The following is a 12,393-nucleotide window of genomic DNA, read 5'->3' as shown; positions in this document are numbered from 1 at the left end:
TAAGTTGCTGCAAAAATCTCCTCCAGTTACTCAAATGTTTCTTTCTCTATAGTTGTTTTCTCTTTTAAGGTTACAGCAGTTAAAATTAAAAGCTGTAATATTGGCTTCAAGGCAAAGTTCTTACACCTGAGCTTTGCTATTTATTTTGTATATGCTATATGATTGCATTTAAATTTTGTGAAAGAAAATGTGTAAGTGCCTCAAGTGATGTGCATTTTTGAAAGTTGTAAGGCTGTATTGAGTATGACCACAACTGTGTATAGAAAAGAAACATACTAAAATGTTAATAGTGGGTCATCTCACTGAGAGTTTTTTTCTTCTTTTTTCTATATCTATATTTTCTGCTTCTCTATAGTGTTTACATTTTACCTCTAAAACAAAAGACCAATTTTATATTATATTATGTTATATATGATTGCTTTGTTTAATTTTATAAGTCATATATATAATGCTCTGTTATATTTAATGAGAGAAGTTATTCTTGATGCTGAGGTGAGCTTAAAGGGCTCATTAAGGGTATTTTTGGAGAAAGAATCATAAAAGTGTAGTAAAAAAACAAAAGATGTGAATATGGAAGGGAGGAGAGGGCTTTTGGCTGATTTACATATATATATATATATATATATATATATATATATATATATATATGGATGGTTTTTTCCAGTAGTTGAATACTGTCTAGGGGTTTTTAGCCTCTAGCATAAGCCACATCCTTCCTAACGGGATAGAAATAAGCCACGATTTACTGCAGCAGTGTGGAGTTAAATGGGAAAATTAAGTAGATGAGAGCAAGTTATAGTAACAAAAAAATTTGTAGCTAAATTTTATGAGTTACAGACATCATTCTAAGCTCTAGTTTAATCCTTATAAAATATACCAAAAGGTGGGCACTTTTATTATTCATATTTACAGATGAGCTAAACCAAGTCACAGGGAGATTAATTACCTCTCCAGGGTCTCCCAGCTAGAAAGTGGTGGTACTGATTCGGACCTAAGTAGTCATACTCCTAACCTTGGAGATGGTCCAGTTTTGTTAGAACAGTTATAATAACAAACAGCCTGCAGAGATACAACATAGAAGCAGCAGTTTGAAAAATGCCTGTGACATACAGGAGGAAGAGTTATTTACTAATTTACTAATTTCAGAGTGTGTCCTAGAGGGGCAGAGTTCACTGAGAGACTTCTCCAGGAACAAAGTAGCTAGCAGGCCATCTTCCTCCCAGTTCCCCAGTATAAACACATGGCCACCTGAGGGAACTAATGAGGTGCCAACATTCACTACCTAACTTGCTTACACCAGGCCCCGCCTCCTGGGCTTTGGCAGATCCGCCCTTCCCAGTTATGTTTCCGTCAGTCCCAGCTCTACAGGTCCCCTCCCCCAGAAGACTGGAACAAACCTCGCCAACACTGTGTCTCCCAACGTGTTTTATGGGAACTCGGTCCTGTGGTGGTGGTGGCAGTGGCAGTGGCAGTGGTGGGTCCTGCAGAAGCCTGACACACACTTTGTTGAAATCACAGGCCCCACACGTGCACACTTTGTGGATCTGCCCAGGCCGCCCTGGTCCTGGAGGTGGTGGTGGCAGGTCTCATTTCATAAACAGACTAGTGCACACCTTATTAAAACTGCACACCCCACCCTGGCTGGGGACCAAACAATGCCCACAGCAGCAAAGAGAGCTATCAGTGGATTTTTAAGCAGAAACTCTGTAGGCCAGAGAGTGGCATGCTATATTCAGGGTGCTGAAAGAAAAAAAATCTTCAGCCAAGAATACCTTATCTAGCAAGGCTATCATTCAGAATAGAAGGAGTGATAAAGAGTTTCTCAGACAAAGAAAAGCTAAAGGAGTTCATGACCACTAAACAAGCCCTACAAGAAATGGTAAAAAGGACTCTTTGAGTGGGAAAAGAAAGACCATAAGTAAGGGTAAGGAAAGTAGGAAACACAAAAGCAGTAAAAATAAGTATTTCTGTAAAAATCAGTTAAGGGATTAACAAAATAAAAGGATGTAAAGTACCTATACATGTGGTGGGGGGTGTAGTAAAGAATGGCCTCAAACTTACGCATATATATAGACAATATAGATTGATTAATGTAGATGATGTATACAAACCTAATAGTAACCATAAATCAAAAACTACTAATAGATACACAGAAAATAAAGAGAAAGGAACCCAAGTATATCACTAAAGAAAGCCAGTAAACCAGGAAAGAGAGCAGGAAAGAAAGGATCAAAGAAGAACTAGAAAAACAACCACAAAACTTGTAAAAATATAGCAATAAATACATATCTATTAATAATTACTTTGAGTGTAAATGGACTAAATGCTCCAATCAAAAGACACAAGATGATGAAATGGATAAAAAACAACACCCATCCATATGCTGCTGACAAGATTCTCATTTCAGACATAAAGACACATACAGATTAAAAGTAAGGGGATGGAGAAACATTTACCATGGAAATGGATGTCAAATGTAAGCTGAGGTAGCAAAACTTACATCAGACAAAACAGACTTTAATTTTTTTTTTTGATGTTTATTTTTGAGACAGAGAGACAGAGCATTAGTGGGGAAGAGGCAGGAGAGAGGGAGACACAGAATCTGAAGCAGGCTCCAGGCTCTGAGCTGGCAGCACAGAGCCAGATGTGGGGCTCGAACTTGTCAACTGTGAGATCATGACCTGAGTCAAAGTCGGATGCTCAACCGACTGAGCCACGCAGGTGCCCTGTGACCAGATAGACTTTAAAACAAAGACTGTAACAAGAGACAAAAAAGATACTATATAATAATAAAGGAGTCCAACAAGAAGATACAATTGTAAATATTTATGCTCCCAACATGAAATAACCCAAATACAGGAAACAATTAATAACAAATATAAAGGAACTAATCAATAATACAATACAATAATAGTAGGGGACTTTAACACCTTACTTATATCAATGGAAAGATCATCCAAACAGAAAATCCAGAAGCAAACAGTGGCTTTGAATGACACACTGGACCAAATAGATTTAACAGATATATTCAGAACATTCCATCCTAAAATAGCATAATATACATTCTTTTCAAGTGCACATGGAACATTCTCCAGAATAGATCACATATTAAGCTACAAGACAAGTCTCAACAAATTCAAAAAGATCAAAGTCATACCATGCATCTTTTCTGACCACAACATTATGAAATTAGAAATCAACTACAAGAAAAAACCTGGAAGGAGCACAAATACATGCATGTTAAATAACATGCTACTAACAATGAATGGGTCAACCAGAAGCCAAAGAAGAAATAAAACATTACAGGGAGAGAAATGAAAATGAAAACACAATGGTCCAAAATCTTTTGATGCAGCAAAAGCTGTTCTAAGAGAAAAGTTTATAACAATACAGGCCTACCTCATGAAGCAAGAAAAATCTCAGATAAACAAACTAACCATACACCTAAAGGAGTGAAAAAGAAGAAAAATCAAAACCCAAAACCAGAAGAAGGGAGGAAATAGTAAAGATTAGAACAGAAGTCAATGATATAGAAGCCAGAGAATAGAACAATGAACCCAGGAGCTGTTTCTCTGAAAAGATCAATAAAATTGATAAACCTCTAGCCAGACTCAGTTAAAAAAGGGGCTCAAAATCACAAATGAAAGAGGAGAAATAACAACTGACACTACAGAAATACAAATGATTGTAAGAGAATATTATGTAAAGTTATATGCCAACCAGCTAGACAACCTGGAAGAAACAGATAAATTCTTAGAAACATATAACCTCCCAAGACCGAACAGGGAAGAAATAGAAATTTTAAACAGACCAATTACCAACAATGAAATTGAATCAGTAATAAAAAAACTCCCGAACAAACAGAAGTCCAGGACCAGATAGCTTCACAGGTGAATTTTACCACACATTTAAAGAAGAATTAATACCTAATCTTCTCAAACTTTTCCAAAAACTAGAAGGGGAAGAAAAACTTCCTAATTAATTAGTGGAGTCCAGCATTAACCTGATACCAAAACCAGATAGACACCACAAAAAAAGAGAACTACAGGCCGATATCCCTGATGAACATGGATGCAAAAATTCTCAATAAAATGCTAGCAAACTGAATCCAACAATACATTAAAAGAATCATTCACCACGATCAAGCAGGAATTATTCGCGAGATGCAAGAGTGGTTCGATATTTGCAAATCAATCAGCATGATATATCACGTTAATAAAAGAAAGGATAAGAACCATATGATCATTTCAATATATGCAGAAAAAGCATTTAACAAAGTACAACATCCATTCATGATTAAAACCCTCAACAAAGTACGTTTAGGGGGAACATACCTCAATGTAATAAAGGCCATATATAAAAACCTCACAGCTAACATCGTGTCCACCCTCACCATTTTTATTCCACATAGTACCGGAATTCCTAACCACAGCAATCAGAGAATACAAAGAAATAAAAGGCACCCAAATCAGCAAGGAAAAAGTCAAACTTTCACTATTTGCAGATAACATAAAACTATATATAGAAAACCAGAAAGATTCCACTGAAAATTGCAAGAATGGATACACAACTTCAGTAAGGTTGCAGGATACAAAAGCAATGTACAGAAATCTGTTGTGTTTCTATACACCAATAATGAATTAGCAGAAAGAGAAATGAAAAAATCACTCTCATTAAATTGTACCCAAAACAATAAGACATGTAGGAATAAACCTAATCCATGAGGTGCGAGACCTGTACACTGAAAACTATATAAATGATGAAAGATGTTGAAAGCAATGAAAAAAATTGAAGATGACACAAAGACATTCCACACTAATGGATTGGAAGAATGAACATTATTCAAATGTTTATACTACACAAAGCAATTTACATATTTAATGCAATCCCTACCAAGATACCAAGCTGGAAGAAACAATCTTAAAATTTGTATGGAAGCACAAAAGACCCCGAATTAGCCAAAGCAATCTTGAAAAAAGAACAAAACTTGAGGTTATCAAAATCCTAGATTTCAAGATATACTGCAAAGCTGTAGTAATCAAAACAGTATGGTACTGACACAAAACTAGACAGATAGATCAATAGAATGGAATAGAGAGCCCAGAAATCAACCCACGATTATATAGTCAATTAATCTTCAACAAAGGAGGTAAGACTATGCAATGGGAAAAAGACAGTCTCTTCAACAAATTGTGTTGGGAAACCTGGACAGCTATATGTAAAAGAATGAAATTGGACCACTTTCTTACACCATGTACAAAAATAAACTCAAAATGGATTAAGGACCTAACTGTGAGACTTCAAACCATAAAAATCCTAGAGGAGAGTGCAGACAGTAATTAATTTCTCTGGCATTGGTTGTAGCAACATCTTTCTAGACAGGTCTCCTGGGGCAAGGGAAATAAAAGGAAAAGTAAGCTATTGGGGTGACATCAAAATGAAAAGCTGCTGCACAGCAAAGAAACAAAAAACTCAAAGACAGCCTACTGAATGGGAGATGATATTTGCAAATAACATATCTTTTTTTTTAGTTTATTTTTTAGTAATTTCTACATGCAATGTGGGGCTCAAACTCATGATCCTGAGACCAAGAGTCACATGCTCCACTGACTGAAACAGCCCCGTGCCCCAACAAGTGACATATCTGTTAAAGGGTTAGTATCCAAAATGTATAAAGGGCTCATAAAACTCAACACCCAAAACACAAGTAATCCAATGAAAACAAATGTATACAAGACATGCACAGACATTTTCCAAAGAAGACATATAGATGGCTGACAGACACATGAAAAGATGCTCAACATCACTCATCATCAGGGAAATGCAAATCAAAACCGCAACGAGATATCACTTCATACCTGTCAGAATGGCTAAAATAAAAACTCAAAAAACAACAAATTTTGGCGAGGATGTGGGGAAAAAGGAACCCTCTTGCACTGTTGGTGGGAGTACAAACTGGTGCAGCCACCGTGGAAGATAGTATGGAGGTTCCTCAAAACATTAAAAATAGTACAACCCTACGATCCAGGATTTAACACTACTGGGTATTTACCCAAAGAATACAAAAACACTAATTTAAAGGGACATATGACTCCTATGTTAACTGCAGCATTATTTACAATAGTCAAACTATAGAAGCAGCCCAAGTGTCCATGGATTGATGAATAGATAAAGAGGAGGTTGTATACACACACACACACACACACACACACACACACACACACACACACAATATTATTCAGCCATAAAAAGAATGGAATCTTGCTATTTGCAACAAAAAGGATGGATCTAGAGCATATAATGCTAAGTGAAATAAGCCAGAGAAAGAAAAAACAAAACAAAACATGGTTTCTCTCACGTGTGGAATTTAAGAACAACACAAATGAACAAAGGGAAAAAAAAGAGACAAACAAAAAAAACCAGACTCTTTAACAAATAGATGGTTACAGATGGTTTGTTCTTGGAGAACAAACAGATGGTTAGAGAGAAGAGGTGGGCAGGGGGATGGGTGAGATAGGTGATGAGGAGTAAGAGTGCACTTATCATTATGACCCCTCAGTAATATATGGAACTCTTGAATCACTAAATTGTACACCTGAAACTAATATAACACTGTATGCTAACTATGCTAGAATTAAAATAAAAAATTAATTGTTCATTTAGTGTCTTTCTCCTTCAATAGACTTTCTGAACAGATTGCATTGTATTTGCACATTTATTCTGAGAGCAGCCTTAAAGTGGAATCAATTACAATACTTCAGTATATACGTAGGAAAACTAATCAAGAATGGAATATTTACATAAAATCAAAGTGATCTACCTAAAGATTGGAAATCAAATTCTAGTCTGACGCCTTAGCTCAGGTTTCAAATTGCAGGATTACACTGCCACCTAGTGTAAACAAATATTTTACCAGGGTGTGAAAGCTAGTGAATATATATACAATTTCATAGGATGCAACATGGAAACAATGTTTATTTAAGTGTTCTTTGGTAAAAGAGAAAGAGGATTTTAAGAATGAAGGATCTTTCTATATTTTATTGATAAAGGGTAACATGGATTCAGGAACACACTTTATATTTTTTGGTTGATAAATGATAATAGTGCAGAAGGAAAGTCTTGGGTTTCTGTACTACGTTCTGCCAAGTAAATTTCCTTAATATATACGCTGTAAAGAGTATAATATGTTTTCGTAAGTATTAACGTTCCCAGTAGCTCTGTATTATGGGTGCAAATGATATTTATTTTAAAAAATTTATTCTGCAAGTAACTACAAAAAATTACAGTCTGCAAGTCATTATCTGTTATGAAAAGGAGGGGTAGCTCAATGGAGTTGAAAACATTACCTTCATGAGAAGCTTTTCTCACTGGACCAGTAGCTCCAGCATCAACTCAGGAGCTTGTTAGGAATATAAATTCTCGGGGGCGCCTGGGTGACTCTGTCAGTTAAGGTCCCACTTCAGCTCAGGTCATGATCTTAGGGTTCGTGAGTTGGAGCCCCACATCGGGCTCTGCGCTGACAGTGTGGAGCCTGCTTAGGATTCTCTCTCTCTCTCTCTCTCTCTCTCTCTCTCTGCCCCTCCCCCACTTGTGCTCACTCTCTCAAAGTAAATAAAGAAACTTTAAGAAAAAAAAAGAAATATAAATTCTCAGATCCATGTTAAATCTCCCGATTCAGAAGTTCTGGGGGGTGAAGCCCAGAGATATGTTTTTAAGGGGCCCTTCAAGTGATTCTGATGTCACTTTGGGAACCCCTGTTAGAAAAGGAGGGTTTACAGTATGTAGAAAAACATGCCGAGTGATCAGTATGTGAGGTTTATTGGAAGAAGCGAAAGAAGCTTTGGACTTGAATCAGCTGCTACAAATTGAAGATCCACAAGGCAGCAAATATATCAACTTGTGCTGGAGGCACATGTGTGGTGGAGGGGTACTGATTTCTCTCTTCCTTGGGGAAGTGGAAATGTTCATATTTTAGAGAAAGCAAAAGTAATACGCCAAGAAGATTAGAGGTGAGGGTGGAGTTTGTGTTAAATAACACATTCTTGTATTAATGGTCCATGGCAAAAACACATTTGTGAGTGATTTCAGAGAAAAATGGCTATCATCATGGGGCTCCATTCGCTTGCTATATATTATTAGACTACAATTACAAATACAGAACCAAAATAAGCAGATTAAAAATAGAGCTTTGATTGTGGTGAGATTTCTTACAGTAAAACTTCACCCCATGCAAAACTGTGGGAGTCCTCATTTTAGCAACTCTGATTATTAATCAGCCTCTCAGCCAGATTTCTTTGATAAATTTCAAGGCTCTAGCTGTGGCTAATTTGCAGCCTCCTCACACAACTGCTATGTGTCACTAGGCATTTGAGTCTTTTATTCTTTTATTATTACTTTGAAAAATTTTTTAAGTTTATTTATTTTTGAGAGAGAGAAAGAGAGAGTGAGGGGGGAGGGGCAGAGAGAGAGGGAAAGAGAATCTCAAGCAGGCTCCACACTGTCAGCATGGAGCCTGATGTGGGGCTCGAACTCACAAACCCTGAGGTCATGACCTGAGCTGAAACGAAGAGTCGGATGCTTTACCAACCGAGCCACCCAGGTGCCCCTTGAGTTTTTTATTTTTAAAGAAAAGATATATAGAAGAAAGCTTACAACTGTATACTATTAGGAAGCTAGTTTTAAAAGTGACTCTTCTTTATTTTAATCTATAAAGTGAGTGTGGGACACATGGCATCTTTAAAAAATCTAAGTTTATGGTAACTTCACTTCAAAAGAATACTTTCAAAAAATATTGTTGTGTTAAAACTAAGGAACCCTTCCTACTACCCTATGAATTTTTACGGGTGTTCCAACTATTGGCCCCATACCAGGAAATGAGAGGAAAGATACCTTTTGACATATCTGGTGCCTACTGTAGTCTAATATAATGTTTTTAAAACCATAGGCTGCAACCCATTAGCTGGTCCTGAAGTCAATTTACTGAGTTGGTCACCATCACTAAAAAATGAAATAGAATAAAACAGAAAATAGAGTGCACCCACTATGGATAGATAGTGTCTTCTGAAACTTGTTTCAGTTGTGTATATGCATGTAGATTTGTCAAATCCATTCAATCCATCCTTCAGCAATGCCAGAACCATTTTTCTGAAGACATACCTTCTAAAAAGTCATTGTTAGCTTTATAATCTTCATCCAGCTCCCTTAACAGCCAGAATAAAGTCCAAACTGTTTCAAAGGTTTTCAAGATCTCCCTACTCAACACATCCCCCATGGTCCTTCTACTTATCATTTCAGAAAATGACATCACCATCTACTCAGTTGTTCAAGCTTGAAAACCAAGTAGTTCTACCCACCATCCTCTCCTTCTCCAGTCTACCCTATCAGTCTTACCTCTTGATTCTCATTTAGTCTGAGTCAAAATTTGCCCTCTCAGAGGAGTCAGTCTTTCCTTAGCCCTCAATCTTGATCAGTCTCTACACCTACTCCTACCATTCTCTAATACACATTGCCCACTTTTGTGTATTTTCCATAACAGTTCCAACTCAAATTATCTTGTCTGTTCTTGTGAATGTATTTAGTATCTGTCTCCCTACCAGCTGTAAGGTTCATGGAGCAGGAACTTGGTCTTTCTTTGCTGTGCCTCTTTGTTGAGATCAGTTCAGAGCTCATGGTAGAAAAGTCACCAATAAATATTTACCAAGTGAAAGAGTTCCTGAACTAAACTTGGGGTTCTTAAACTCTCTTCTACTTTTTTTGGTCATGGTACCTGCTATTTCTTCTGCCCAGAATGTACTGTACCCACTTGTTTTCTTGGTAGGCTTCTAGTCTTCCTTTAAAATTTCACTTCCTTTATGAAAAATTCCCTGATGCTCCTGGACTGAGTTGACTTGTTCTCAGTGACACCGCAGCCTTGTTCCCTCACTATTTTGCAGATATCTTCATATTGGACTTCCTAATTAGACTGTGAGCTTCCTCAGGGCAAGGCTTTTTGTCTCCCCAACTCCTAGCGCTTGGTAAGAGTGGTTGCATATTGAGTACGTATAGTCATTCAATAAGTGTTTGCTGAATAGTTGGGTACACAAATGAAAGAGAATAGATGATCAAGGAAGATGATTATTTGTGATGATGTTCCCTGATTTAAACTGTAAGTAAATAAAATCCTGGATTTATAGAAAGGGAAAGATTAGTGTGTGTGTTTGTTGTACAGAGCAGTAAAGGGGAGGGAGGGAGAGAGTAAAAGTGGATGAAAGCATAATTATTCTGTACAAAATACTTCTATTTACAAATGGATCATTTAAAAATATCAAGCTGTCTTAGTGCAGTTACAATTTTACATAGTTGATCAGATTTAATTTCCACATAGTTTCTCAGGAACATAACTGTTTGGTAAAGTGAGGGAACAGTGTTAATGATGAAAAAGTTTATGTGTCTGTGATTTTAGGGTGCAACCTGACCCAGGCCAGCAGAGTGTGGGCTTTGTACTTCTCTCTGTGAGACTCTCACGTCAAGTTATGAAATATGATTAAAATAGAAAATACCGGTGGAAAAAAAAAGCATCCTTAAATGTGTGTGTGTGTGTGTGTGTGTGTGTGTGTGTGTGTGTGTAGAAAGAGAGAGAGAGAGAGAGAGAGAGAGAGAGAGAGAGATCTTTTTTTCTGGATTTATGTTCTTTCTTAATAGAGTAGTTGTTTGCTCTTCATCATCTTAAATAAAACTGCCAAGCTGGAATAAAGCCAAACCACTTATAAGAAAGCCTATTTTCTTCTCATTTAAGAAATATTTTATTAGAAGCCCCCCTTCATTTGCCTTGTAATTCTAGCTGTAGAGGGTTCTTCAAAGTGGGAGGAGGAGGAGACAAAAGCTGTGGTGAGATCTTAAAAACACTTAACAAAAGGATTTCTCAAACACTTAATTACATAGGAAAATCTACCTCTTTTGTTTCCCACAGTAAATAATGTTAGAGGATCTGTAGTACAAATAAAGAACCTAAGTGGATGGAGAGTGTCCCTTTGGCAAATGCCCCTTTCCTTGTGGATCTAGGGCTGCCTTACTTCATGTGATTTGAGGGAGGTCTCCAGCTGCACATTTTCTCTTCTGAAGTCCTACCATTAGAAGTTTAGAGGTTTTGGGGGTTAATAAACTGATCTATTTAAATAAGCCCTGGTCAACTTTCAAGAAGAAGCTAGGCTAGGGCCATTTATAATCCTATGACTCAGCCAAAGTGGCTACCCTTGGGAATCATTATTGTGATAGATGGAAGGAGAATGACAGGGGCCTATGGAGAGCCCCAAACATTGTGAGGAGATGGATATCCCAATGCAAACGGAGAAACAGGTCATGAGTGGAAAAGGAACGGGGGACAAATGGTGTGGATGTTCAAGTACACTTGGTTCTCAGCTCATCATGGCAAACAAAATTTCTATCAAACTGAGGAAGGAAGAAGAAGAAAGGATTTTTTTTAAGAAGCAACAAAAACTAAAAATAACACCATTTATTTTGCAATTAAAAAATTAAATTGATTTGAAAATTAAAGAAACTTCAAGAAAATAAAACTACTTTATGCTAGACACTGTAACTTATTAAGATCATTGGATCATCAGAGCCTGAAAGTCTGTTTTTGGATTGGACACTGATACCACCCGGAAGCAGACCATCCTAAGTGGGTGGGGCGGGGGTTCTCTCTTGAAGCACTCAGGTTCTAGAGAGAGGGTGGGTATGTGGGACATGGTGCTGATAAAAACCTTTCTCTTTAGGTCTAGGCTCCTTGCAACATGCTCTCAACTTGTTTATAGAGGATAATATGTTGCGTATTTCCAAGTACATTCTGCTCACCTCTGGTAATTACAGAGTTTAAGAAGCAATAAAAACTAGGGGGCTTGATGTTACATTTTACCAAGATTTCCAGCCATGATGTACAGAGAGCTAGCATGTACCGGGTAACTAATTAGCTGTGCAACTTTGATCAAGTTACAAGTTACTTGATTTTCTGTGCTTCAGTTGTCTTACCTGTAGAACAGGAATAATTTTCATTTTACTTTATAGGAGAATTAAATGTTATCATGCTTCAAGCATTTTCAACATAGGGGGGCAAACAGTGAATGAAGTGTTAGCTATAATGATAATGTTGATGGGGAATAATGATTGTTCCCCTTAGCTAGGCATTAGACTCTCTGCTTTGTTATCTTGTTTAATTCTCAAAAAAAATTTTTTTAGGTAACTATTTTCAACCCATTTTCACCTAAGGCAACAGAGTTACAGACAGATTAACTAACTTGCCTCCAGAAATACAACTAGTAAGCTTCAGAACAAACGGAGATTCAAATCTAGGTTGGCTGTGAACCAAGGCCCCCATGAGTTCCCACATCTCTGCTTTCCAGTGAGTCCCTCTTTACC

Source organism: Puma concolor, chromosome B2 (genome assembly GCF_028749965.1).
Source record: "Puma concolor isolate L17-30 chromosome B2, mPumCon1.1.hap2, whole genome shotgun sequence".
Lineage (NCBI taxonomy): Eukaryota > Metazoa > Chordata > Mammalia > Carnivora > Felidae > Puma > Puma concolor.
The sequence above is the reverse complement of the archived record's forward strand: the minus strand, read 5'-3'. Positions refer to the sequence as shown.